Source organism: Clarias gariepinus, chromosome 24, assembly GCF_024256425.1.
Source record: "Clarias gariepinus isolate MV-2021 ecotype Netherlands chromosome 24, CGAR_prim_01v2, whole genome shotgun sequence".
NCBI lineage: Eukaryota > Metazoa > Chordata > Actinopteri > Siluriformes > Clariidae > Clarias > Clarias gariepinus.
Window position 1 is genome coordinate 10,196,143 of NC_071123.1, and position 13,481 is coordinate 10,209,623.

The following is a 13,481-nucleotide window of genomic DNA, read 5'->3' on the forward strand; positions in this document are numbered from 1 at the left end:
TATTCAAAGACTTTCTTTGTGTCTATATGGATTTCTTTTAGGTTTAGTAAAACTAACAGGTTTAGTAAAATTTCCTCTACTACTACCACTCAAGATGATTAATAATAATAATAATAATAATAATAATAATAATAATAATAATAATAATAATAAAATTGATGTTGATGATGATGATGATAATAATAATAATAATAATAATAATAATAATAATAATAATAATAATAATAATAATCATTATTATTATTATATGACTACTTATTACAATAGTATACATAAGAAAGAGGAGAAAACAACCAGACTAAAATGTAGAAAACGCAGGACCGATGCACATGGATGGAAAAGCAATGCAGAAGAGTGTCAGGTGAGTTTTAGACTGGGGAATGGTTATGCATGCATGGACATGGAGAAAAAAAGCCAGTTTTTTTTTTTTTTGGACTCATAAAAAAAAGTAAGAAACATTGCAATGCTAGCTCTATAACTAGTTGTAAACTAGTCATTTTTGTTAGAATAAATCATATGCTGTACTGTATATTCATGTTATTCAAAGAGCAAGAACTGGCTCTATTTTAAATCTCAAGTATCAGCTAGGTCAAAATCAGATTTCTATCAAATATACTCAGCCCAAAAGAAATAGGGAACATGCTGTTGCCCAAGTTGAAATCTCCAAATTTGTAAAAAAAAAAAAAAAAAAGAAAAAAAAAAAATATTTAGAGGTTTGGTAATTGAAGGGTGACTACACCACAGGTGTGTGTAGAAATGCTTTACTCTCAATTTTGGGGAAAGAAACACAGACTGGACTGTGATGGCACATCTAAGAGCTGTGAAAGGTTTTCTGAACAGAAGGTGATGATAAGTGTTCAAGATGAAACTGCATGGGGAAGGTGAGGGAACTAGTGGCAGGTGATAGGCAGCTGGAAATATGCCTGTCTCTGGTGAGATTCAGAAAACAACAAGGATAGAAGTTACAAAAAAAAAATTGCATTTTATAGCACTTGATTAAACACACACACAGACAACATTAAACTCTTATTAATTTCCCATTCGCCTTTTGTTACGCTTTATCTAAAAGTGAGGTGAAGTGCTAGAGAATGATCTACTGTACGTTTCATCTCCAGCTAGCTCTAAACTCTAAACGCTTCCTGTGCAGGTTTCTTTTCATGAGCACTAATAAGCTTAGATCTGTCAGGTGCTCAGGTTTGGATCTCCGGCTCAGCCCACGATAATCCTGGCTTTGATGATACACAGTGTGCTGAAAGGAAATGAAGGGTCTTGTGAAGGACCTATCACCGGGCCTACACAGGAACAATGAGACCAGGGCTGGATCTTTTTTTCTTTTTTTTTAGGGTTTAGCATTAGCTGGTTCACTCCAACTAAAAACAGTAGTTATTACTGTATAGGCACATGAACATACATGGATAAGGTGTTTTACCAGTTTGCCTCAGGTGCATTAACGCACGAACACAGACATTTGGGTAGAGTGGGGCGAGAACAGACTCAATCAATACCGTCTCCACAGAGAGCAGCTGTTGGCCAGGATGTTGAGCAGCACTCTGCTGTCGCTATGGCGACAGCGCCGACTTCGACAGCTGGACGAGGATGGTGTATGTGCACACATATGAGTGTGTGTGTGTGTGTGTGTGTGTGTTAGTGCATGTGTGTGTATATGTGTTGATGATTAATCTGTGTTCACCACTTTCCACTGCAGTGTATGTTCTCATCCCCCATGTGCCATATTGCTTCAGCTAGAACAGAAAGAGGAGCCAGGGCCTGTATAGGCTCTAAATTAATTTAGGGTTGACATCGATCTAATCAGTTGCAACCTTGCATGCAGAAACTGCTGAAACAGCACCGTGGTGTGCTCTGTATTCACTGAAGCACCTCACAGTAACTGATCCTACATGTGGCTTTGTTATCCTCCAGAAATTTACATCTTGTAGCAATACATACATTTTCTGTAATTTCTGCAAAATTTTGAGATTTGTTTTATTTATTTATCAACAGCAGTGTCATCATAATAACCGCTCGTCTAAAATATATAGACCTAAATGTCTTACTGTAGTGCATATTCTGCAATTGTTGTGAAAGTATGCTTATTAACAGAACTCATGCTATCCAAATTCATTTAAGAATGTGCCTTTGTAATCTTCTTACAAAATTATTTATAGATTTAGAAAAAGAAATAAAAGGCCTGAGTAATTATTAATTCAGGACAAAAGACATATTCCAGGTATAAATTTCTCATAAAATGTATTTTTTTACTTGTAGAAAAATCTGGTGTGTCCATCAGCACCAGAAATTCAAAATTCAGAAGATGTTGTCAATGTCAGCATTGGTGCACTATTGCCATTAGTTAAATAGTCTGACAACTTATCGTCTAATACCAGCAGCTTCCTTTGTACCATTTGTCAAATGATGCCAAAGAATGAGTCTGTCTTGTCTTGGCGTTGCTATTCTCAGTCTTCCAGACCTGGGACGGAAGATCAGCAGTGGAACCAGTTGCTCAAAATCTATTCCACAGTTCCTCCAAATCTTCTAGTGATGTCTGCTTGCATTGCACCAAGTTGAAACATTCTGATGGTCCTCTCTCTGCTAGTAGTATCTAAACAGTACAGTACATGATATTGTAAAATACAAGACAAGTCAGCTGGATATACTGTAATCATATGGCACATTTTATGCATTTGCCCTGAAGAAGACATGAGTTATGTTATTCACGATAAAGTACCGCGCTACTAAGCATGAATGTAATTGCATGTTTAACTTGTTTTTACCTAACACCTTAAATCTGCATTACATTTTTTAGTTAATACTTCTAAACCAACTATTTCTGAGGCATTTAAATACAAGCAGCAAACTGGTGGTCATCAAAAAAAGATATTGGATTTAGAGGATATATTTCTATTCTATTCTATATAATATAATATAATATAATATAATATAATATAATATAATATAATATAATATAATATAATATAATATAATATAATATAATATAATATAATATAATATAATATAATTTAAGATGGTGTAGTGGTTAGCACTGTCGCCTTGCACCTCCAGGGTCCAGGTTCGATTCCCGTCTCTGTGTGCATGGAGTTTGTTTGTTTTCCCCGTCCTTGGTGGGTTTCCTCCAGGTACTCTGGTTTTCATTCAAGACCTGCAGATTAGGCCATAGTAATTGGTGTTTTCATATTGCCCGTTTTGTGTGAGTGTGTGTATGTGTGTGTGTGTGTGTGTGTGTGTGTCCTGCGATGTATTGGCACCCTGTCCGGGATGTGTCCCGCCTGGGTCTCCTGAGATATAGTACAGTAGGCTCCAGGCCTCCATGACCCTGAAAACAGGATAAAGTGGTATAATCGATGAGAGAGAGAGTGAGATAATATAACATGATGTAATATTTTTTTTTAATCTACAATTAAGAAATAACGCTAGACTCTTAAAACCTGAATGCCCTCATATAAGGACATACCTTTCCTCTATATTCCATTTATTGTCCATATATACTTGTACAGTACTCATATTAGAATAGTTAGGTATAATTATTTCTATGGATTTTTTTTGTAAAAGACAGAACAATATGCATCTTCTTACAGTATTAAAGACTTGTAGTGATGTTGTCTTAAACCCCTTAAAAATTGCACTAACAGAGTTTTTTTATTTATTATTATTATTATTATTATTATTATTATTATTATTATTATTATTATTATTATTATTATTATTTTATCATAAATATGACCCAACCTTGGGGGAACATTCAGATATAGGGCAATAAAAATAAGTTTTTGTTAAAAGCTACTGTATGTATGTGCTGAGTGCAATTTCAGGTCAGTTAGGTCAATGGAGATGTTCAGTAAAAAATTATTCACAAAACCTGTAACTTATTTAAATATTCAAAACCACTAGCATTACTATGCACAAATTAATTTAGTAAAATTACTGAAAAGAAATATGTAGTGTGGACTGACCAAATACATTTATTACATTTTATCTACTTATTTTTTTATTGCAAATTGATGACACAAAAGTAAATATTTCTTTACATTTCATTCAATGCAAATGTTTTAGTGCTGAACCAATGTCTCGATTCCAATAATAATAAAAGGATTCCTTTCTCAATTTATGCTGCACTTTTAAGGTTTGTATTCGACTTGCCTCATAGAATACGTGATCTCTTAGCCCAAGTCGTAACTATGAGTCCCTTTTTTAATGACATGGCTCATGCATATGCTTAGAAATGTGCTTTTATGAAAGCTTTCATTAGCATGGAATGAAAATTCCACCGCAAACAAACCGCTCAATAAATTCAATCTTTTGTGAGATGTTTGGAGCAAGAATGTTGTAAAGATTAAATATGCTGAAAAAAAAATGTAACCTTATTTAGCCTTGACTAGGCATATACTGGCACTGTTTTCAAAGCATTTGAATCATTTGATGACAAACAATTCGGTCAGCTCAGCTTAGCAAATGTGCCAGGTCAAATTAATAACTTGTTTAATTAGATTTTTTATTTTCTGGAATTGCAACAAACACAAATTATTTTGTTGGCCTTAATAAAACAAAATGAACTGAAATAATAAAAAAAAATTAAATGGCTTTTCCCTTTTTTTTTATCCATTCATAACTTTTGTTGTGATCATGACTAATTCTTAGAAATTAGTAATGATGTATCTATGTTGCCAAGGACGAGCATTCAAATTAATTTTTTATTTTTATTAAATAACTTAATTAATAGGTAAACTGGTAAATCAGTCTCAGAGTTTATGTGAATTCAGTGTGAATCAGGATGTTTGATTTCAATTCCAATTTCTAATGTACTTTATGTACATCAATTCAATGTACACGCACCAGCCACTTCATTGGGTACACCTTGCTAGTTCTGGGTTAGATCCCTTTTGCCTTGATGCTGCCTTGATTCTTCCTGGCATATATTCAACGTGTCTAGAAATTCTGGTCCATATTGATATGATCGTATCATGCAGTTGCTGTCGATTTGTCACCTGCACATCCATAATACCATGAAGTTCCACCACATCGCAAAGGTGCTTTATTGGATTGGGATCTGGTGACTGTGAAGATCATTTGAGTCAGTTTGGGGTGATTTTATTTTTGTCACACAGCACACTGTCCTGTGACCATTTCTGACCATATAATGTTGGACATGGTCAGTAACAATATGTCAAGAAAATGTCTTCCACACCATTATACCACCATCAGCCTAAACCATTGATACAAGGCAGAATGAAGCCATGCTTTCATGTTTTTTATGGGAAATTCTAACCCTACCATGTGAATGGTTGAGCAGAAATTGAGACTCATCAGACCAGGTAACTTTTTTCCAGCCTTCTTTTTTTCAATTTTGGTGAGCTCATGTGAGCTGTAGCTTTAGGTTCTTGTTCTTAGCTGACAAGAGTGGCACCTGGTGTGGTTTAATGCTGCTGTGGCCCATCTGCTTCAAAGTTCGACATGTTGCGCATTCATTGATGCACCTTGTTACTTTTGTAATCAGATGCTATTTGAGTTACTGTTACCTTTCTATTTGTTCTAACCAGACTGGCCCTTCTTCACAAACCTTTGGTATTAAAAGATGTTTTCTTCAAAGGACTGGATATTTAATCTTTTTCAGACCATTCTCTATAAACCCTAGACATGGTTGCCACTGTTAGGCCCTTAAGTAAGGCCCTTCACCCTCAATTAAGAAGCATATTAAGATAAAATGTAAGGATGTCAGGATAAGGGTGTTTGCCAAATCCTGTAAAAAAATGTCTTGAACCATGTCTACATGCCTAAATGCATTAAGTTGCTGCCATGTGGTTTGATATTTGTGTTAACAAACAGTTGAATATGTGTACCTAATAAACTAGCTAGTAAGTGTACATTAAAATGAGAGCTGAGACTAAACTGTAAACCATTCTTAAACTTTTCCCAAACTTTGTGGAATTTCTTCTTCATCTGCAATTGTGAGAAGGCACAAGTCCAGTCGCTACTGTAATTATGTTATTTAGCTGGAAAGTTAAAGAACCTTGACGCATCATTAATCACTAGTAATGCTTAACAGTAAGGTCCATAAATCACCATATTATCATTCTGAATTAATGCTTTCATAGCAACTGATTCATGCATGCACTAATCCTTATCCTGCGATGTCTACGGTGTACCCAGCCTTGTGCCAGGGGGGAAACTCCAGACCCCCCGCAACCCTGTATAAGGCATGAAAGTGGTATAGACGATGAGATGAGACTAATCCTTAGCTCATCAAAAAATAATTAAATGCAGTTTAGTTTAACAACTAAATGGCTGAATGATGTGTGGTATGTTTGTAAAATATCATCATGATAACCTACTTCTGCATAAAACTGTAAATGAATATACTAATTAATATTAGTAATATTATCAGCTCTGGTATAAAAATTATAATTGTATATAGTGTTCTGAAATGCCTTTTTTTATCCACTAAAAAAAATCAGTAGATGCTTTGGGACAGTTTTTGGATAATAAATAATAAAACAGTTGACTATGCTGCCCAAGTCTAAAGAGCTACTGGTGAGTTCAGGTAATGTGCCACATTTTAAGCTCCTGTAATTATGTTTTAAAATGTAATTCAATGTCAGATCTAAAAACTTTGTTTTAGACAACATGTTCAAAGTTAAGGGGATCTCTCAAGATATTGATCAATTAATCACACAAAGTATGAAATATGGCATTGGTTTATATATATAAATAGTTGTTATGGCTTAATTATTGTGTAAGAAAAAAAAACACCTTAAATTTGCTAAACATCTTCTATCATTTGTGTTAGCCTAGATTGTTCCCACCATCCTTAATGTAAATGGTGTGTAATGGTACTGCAAGCCACATGATTTAGTAATGAGCAAACAGCTGGATATCAATGTATGTGACTCATTTTTTTAGTATGGAACGGTCCATACATTTAATGAATCATTATTTAATACATTAATTAATCACTGAACAATTGAGCTTATTGTAGTGGTAGATAATCATTTAAGGATTTTACTTTGTATCAATGCTAACTTCATAAAAAAGAAAAAAAACACACAGACACTTTTTTCTTGAACTTTTTGAGGTTGTGTAAATCCCATTAGTCAGTTCAGTTTATACTTTATTTTATGGCGAACTTCAGAAAATCCCAAAAAGTCAAATACAGAAAAGTAGCAAGAGCAACGAGTTAAGAGGGAGAAGCTCAAGCTGAAAGGGAATACAGTGCAACGAGTGCATGAAGTAAGAAGGAGGGACAGAAGGAGAGAGAGAGAGAGAGAGAGAGAGAGGTGTTTCGACTCACATTCCACTATCATTTGCCCTCTTGAAAAAAGAGGAAAGAAAAAAACAGGGGGGTATGCCATACACACAGGGCTACTGTCTGGTTTCTATGGAAACGGCAAGACTATTATCGTACCTTGCCATTCATTATGAAAGGACTTTCGTTGACAGAGAGGATTGGATGGAGGGGGTAAAGGAGAGAGAGAGAGAGAGAGAACGAATGAGTGAGGAAACCCTTTTTGGAGCTCACAGCTGGGAAACGGTGAGAAAGAAGATGATTTAAACAGTTCAGATCAAAGTATGGAATGATTTTAGTGCGTATAGCAATGATTAAGTCATGCAAGCACTTTTTAAATGATTTGACCATATATTGTTTTTTCTTCTTCTTTTTTTCAAATTCGCAGATGTTTCAAAATGAACTGTGTGGAGTTACTCTACTGCCATGAAAAGAAAACGGGTTCCTTTAAAGGTTCTGGAGATTTAACATACTATAGACTTGTCATTCTTTGTTCCTTCTTTGTAAATGCTGAACAGGTGGGCTTTGACCAGTCCCGCTCTTTTCTGGACCATAGAGGCCATGCAGCCTCCTGGGACGCTCAGTCTGACACATAAAAAGCCAGAGGGGTGAAAGAGAGAGAGAGAGAGAGAGAGAGAGAGAGAGAGAGAGAGAGAGAGAGAGAGAAAGTGAAAGAGTAAAAGAAAAAAAAAGAAAGAGGCTGCAAAAGACAAGAAAAATGTTAGGAAAGAAAAGCACCATACATAGCATAGCATAGCAGACTGCATCGTTCTACCCAATATTTGTAGAAATATTTTTTAGGGAAGTTTCATTGTTGACCTGTACATTGCTGCAAAACTTAAAGAAATATGGAATGTTTTTTATATATGCAAAAATAATTAACTTAGACAGGAGAATAACTTCATACGGCAACTTTACTGACATTGGTTTGCAAAATAAAATGAAAACAATGAAAAAAGCAGACCATTAAAAAACCCACAAACGTGTTGAGATGTATATGTAGTTTGCTTTTATTTCTCTCTTCTTTTTTTGCTGCAGTTGTAACAATAGCAGTAATGTTACAAATAATTATCATATTAATCAAACGAGATTTAGGAATATATTTCTCGGTAGACAGAAATAGCACTAAACACAGAAAATGCATATACAGTACGTGATATAGTGCTATACCTTGAGAAGGCAGTCTGAAACCTGATACTAGTACTGCCATGCCATGCTACACTGGTATTAAAATCCCCATTTTTAAGCATAAGCATGGAGCAGGAAACCATCAGAGATGATCCTAATTGCTCTGCAGTGTTGTATGCCACTTCTTCTCTGAAAAGGCAAAGTTAATACTATGATGTATTAAAAATCCATAATATCGAGTTACCATTCTGCGAATTTTTCTTCCCCTTCCACACTGAAACCCCAAAACTGTTCACCGAGATGAAATTTACATAAAGACTACAGCTGACATATTGATTTCTCGAGCACCGGCTCGTGGGATGTTCACTGCTTCCACTCCCGAGACCACGCTGTTGAAAATATTCCAGGTGTCTATTAAGATAACCTGCCGTATTTATTCTACCCAGTTATTCTATTGTTCGCACGCCCACGCGCACACAGCAGGGCTTGCAGGGTGTTTGTCTGGCAGTTATGCCTGTAGAGGCTGGCTCGTCTCAGCACTGCTCTGTAAAGTAGGGCAAAAGCCATTTGAGGACAGGGAGAGAGAAAGAGAACGCGGGAACAAGCACGAGAGAGGGAGGGAAGGAGGGAGCGAGCCAGTGAGAAATGAAAAGAATGCGAACGAATGTGAGGATTAAATAGTTCAAACTGCTACCACGGTCCGGGATATTTCCAGCGATTTTTATTTTTTTTTTTCGAGTAGGTTTCCACCCACTCAAACACATCTCATCTTGTACACAGCAAGGGCACAAATAAACACCACAACTCACGTACGTCACTCCACAACAAGCTCAGCATGGCCGTCTTTTCGTGGCCGTCTTCGCTCCGTTTCAAAGTGGCTCTGAGGTATACCTCTGCTAGATCCTTAATCCAAACTTCTACGCAATACGCTGTGTGACTCACCGTCCACTTTCCCGCCGTTTTTGCCTCACTGGGGTTTTTTTTTCAACGGCAAGAACAAAACGGCAAGAACAAAAAAATGAGACGCGTTAAATGTTTAATTGCAGGGTTTGTTGAAATGCACTGGAAAAAAAAAACGCTTTAAACATCTTCGAATATTCGGAATATTAACACTACAACAAATGGCAAAAATATTAAATATTACAGGAAATAATTTACATTTTTGCAGTAATGTGCACATTCATGGGTAGATCTGCTTAGCAATGGTTACATTTGAGAAAATCATTTATGGAGAAAAAAAAAAGGTTTGGTGTTTCATACTTTGTGCCAGATACATATTTTTTGCTGTAATTAAATTGCTCTTGAAAAACTCCAGGGAGAACATCGCTAACGCTAAGCTAATGCACCAAAAATCTCCTATTAGTGAACCTTTAGTTAGCCAGCTAAAAAAAAGTCCTAATAATAACTTGAAATGAAATGTACATAGCACAACAAGAAATGATATCCAGGAGTACAGTAATATATATATATTTTTAATTCTTATTTTATCTCTAAGGTTCTGCTGGGTATCTATCTATCTATCTATCTATCTATCTATCTATCTATATATATATATATATATATATATATATATATATATATATATATATATATATATCCATGTATCGATATATTCCATAATTTTGCTTAATGCCACACATCCAAATGGAGCAGACGATAGAAACTGTACTGTAAGGGTCATGGCTATCTATGTTTGATGTACTTTTGTCACACTCCTCAAACTTGTGCTCATCAGGATGTACAGCACTAACTCGCAGGTAAATAAGTGTAAAACATAATGCCATCACACACCAACACACACACAGACCTACACACCGTGTAAGTCAATTCTTTCAGGTGTGTAAGTCAGGGTGGTGTGTATGTGTGTATTGGACCATGTGCAACACCGAAATCATACAAACCTTGTAACTTATGGAAATGTGTGTGTGTGATGGGATTCTGGTGGAGTGTGAGACAGTTCGGTGCTGCGGTAAAATCTGGGCGTTTCCAGTCCAGGGTGGGACTGCAGACCAAATACTCACTCGAACAGAGAGAGAGAGAGAGAGAGAGAGAGAGAGAGAGAGAGGGGCATGGCTTTAAATGCTGATGCCTTGAAAACCAGAATCAGAGTCCTCAGAATCAGGACACAGTCTGTGGCTGTGTTCAATACTTATACCCAAAGCGAAGGACAACCCCACCCCCCACATACACACACACACACACACACACACTGATCCAGTGTATTAGAGTTTCGATTCAGGCTGAGGAAGAGGACAATCACTAGAACAATGGAGACAGCTCTCCCACACTCCAACTCTACTCTACTGCTCTCTCTCTCTCTCTCATAGTGTATATGTACAAAACACACACACCAACTGCATACACTCATTAATCTCACACATATACTACCGCATATATCCCTCGCATACTGCACTCCACTGTTATGGAGATATTTGTGCTGCAGCATTCTTCCCTACGTCTCTATACTATATCATCTCTTGCTGTCATGACCCATTGTACTATTCTATTCTTCTTGTAGTAAAGTAGGGCGATGGAAAGATACGCATTCATGCATACACTCACTCTCTCTCTCACACACACACACACACATGATCCAGAATATTTCATAGTGACCATAGTGAGCTAAAAATAATTTCGCCATTTCTCATCTACTTAACTAACGAGTGGGATGAGAAGCATAATTACTAAGATTAGCACTGTAATTAAATATTCAAGCTACAAGTTTGAGAATGGACCTCCTCGGAAAAGGTCCTTTGCACCTCACTGATCAGATGCATATTTTTTTTATGATATTGAATAAAAGATGCCAACAAGAAAAAGCCTACGTTTTGTGTTATTTTTACAAAAGTGCTACCTAGGCAACCCTGAGTTTTTGAATGGTAAGCATAAAATGGATTAAAAAGAATATTAGTGGTAGTACAAGTCAGTAGTAGGGTTATTATAATAAAAATGAACATATTAGAGTTTACTGTAATAACACCTGTCCTGTAGTTTATAAAGACAAGACCAGACAAGACAAGACGAGGCAGCCTTAGTGGCTGTGTTTCATTCGCCTTTCTGAGTCAAAAGAAGTTCCTGCCGAAGGGAGCATGCGCCGTAGGGCACCAGACAGTGTCGTTTGGAACCGAGCCGTGGCGACAGAACTCCATCTTACGCAGCAGGCCCGTGAATCACATGCACACGCAGGGACAGGCACATGAAAGGCGCCATGCTGCCTCGACTCCGAGCACGCTGATACGTCGATACGCTCAACCGCATCAGTACACGAGCATCATGGCAGCCGGCAGCTTTTCTCCACCATTTTTACCATGCAACATACAGTAGCTATCAGATAATCAGACGATCTGCTCTGTAAATGAAAAAAAGGTAATAATAATTAAGCCTTTTGTGATCATCAAAGTTGTACCTAAGCTTGTTCGCATCTGTTGCATAAAAAGCGATTATATAGACATGGAACAACAACAACAACAAAAATGATACATTTTGTTTATAAACATTTTGTTTATGAGAAACTTTTTTTCTGTCAGTAAAAATGTACGCTAAGTCCAGCAGGAACGACTTAATCAGACGGATGACGGTGTGGAACTGATACCTAAACACAGATATTTTGTCCCCCAGAGTTGGACAATTCTACTGGAGTCACTTTGGTAAGACAATGTCTTAATGTCCCACATGGCACTGCAAAGTTGAAAGATGGTAATAAAGATGGTAATAATAATAATAAAAGTTGAAAGATGGTAATAATTAAAGAAACAGTTCGCAGAGTTTCATTATGAGGGAATTGGGTTTGTAATAACACACACACACACACACACACACACTACAAATACATTAGGTAGGGAAAAACTAACAAAAAGTGTCATTTTTAACAGTACAAAAACACTAATGTGAGATTTTTAGTACAAACACACACACACACACACACACACACACACACACACTGGCTGAAAGGTATTGTGAGGTCAAACACAAATGTACTGAGCCATCAGGATCACGCTCTCAACAGTACGTTGTGCTGCTCTCAGGACAGCAGAACACACACACACACACACACACACACACACACACACACACACACACACATGTATAAATCCATCTTATTTTTTTACCTCTCTAATATAAATATTATGTATGAATATCATATTTATATATATATATATATATATATATATATATATATATATATCATATTTATATATATATATTACATGTATGTTATATGCACACACACACACACACACACACACATATAGATATCGCAAAGACATTTCTACAGATGCGCACGCGCAGATCTGGGTGTGGACCTAGGGTGTTACAGATGCTGTTACTTACACACACACACACACACACACACACACACACACACACACACACACACACACACATACACACACACGCCATTTCAGTCTCCTGACTCACATTCGAAGCTATGTTTGGGCCAAACTCAACAACCGTTCCTCACTAAGGCCGAGATTTCTGAACCGGAAAGCCTTGTCCGTCTATTTTATCCCCAGCGAACCTTTCACCCTCGTGCGCAAAATGATTTGGCCCACATTTCGTCTCTCTCCGGTCCGGTTTGAAGCTCAGGCGCCCCTCACAGCTCCCGAGAACCCAACCCGTGGACCTCGAGACACAACGTCACAAGTTAGGGTCTCAGGGAAGAAGAGAGGCACAGTCCGGTCAGAGGAAAGAGAAAGAGAGGTGCAGAAAGAAAGCGAGAGGGGCCGCCATTCTGCGTTCTGTCCATCCATGCGTCAATTTTCCTTCTTTTATCCTCCCTTATTTTCATTTTATTTCATTTTCTGATACTCGATTCTGCAGTGTAGACTAATAGTCGACTCTCACACACACCGAGATCATGTAGCGCACAAAGACATAAAGCCATCACGCGCACACACACACACACACATACACATGCATAGAGGAGCGGCCCCACACACAGTCACCGCGTGCCGGCCACACACACACACACACACACACACACACAGGAACACTAATGAATGAGATTCACACACTTGTATGGAGACACAATAACATAATGCATACAGAATGTACTACA

The 13,481-nt window shown here is 37.1% G+C and overlaps 1 long non-coding RNA gene across 1 annotated transcript; it reads right to left on the reverse strand.

The window, feature by feature from the left end:
• Positions 1–782: 782 nt before the first annotated feature.
• LOC128512229 (uncharacterized) lies at positions 783–7,935 on the reverse strand. Its single transcript, XR_008356270.1, has 3 exons — positions 7,768–7,935; positions 3,055–3,331; positions 783–2,599 (listed from the first exon to the last, which is right to left on the reverse strand). It is a non-coding gene; the product is annotated as an uncharacterized LOC128512229 (long non-coding RNA).
• Between the last annotated feature and the right edge of the window lie 5,546 nt (positions 7,936–13,481).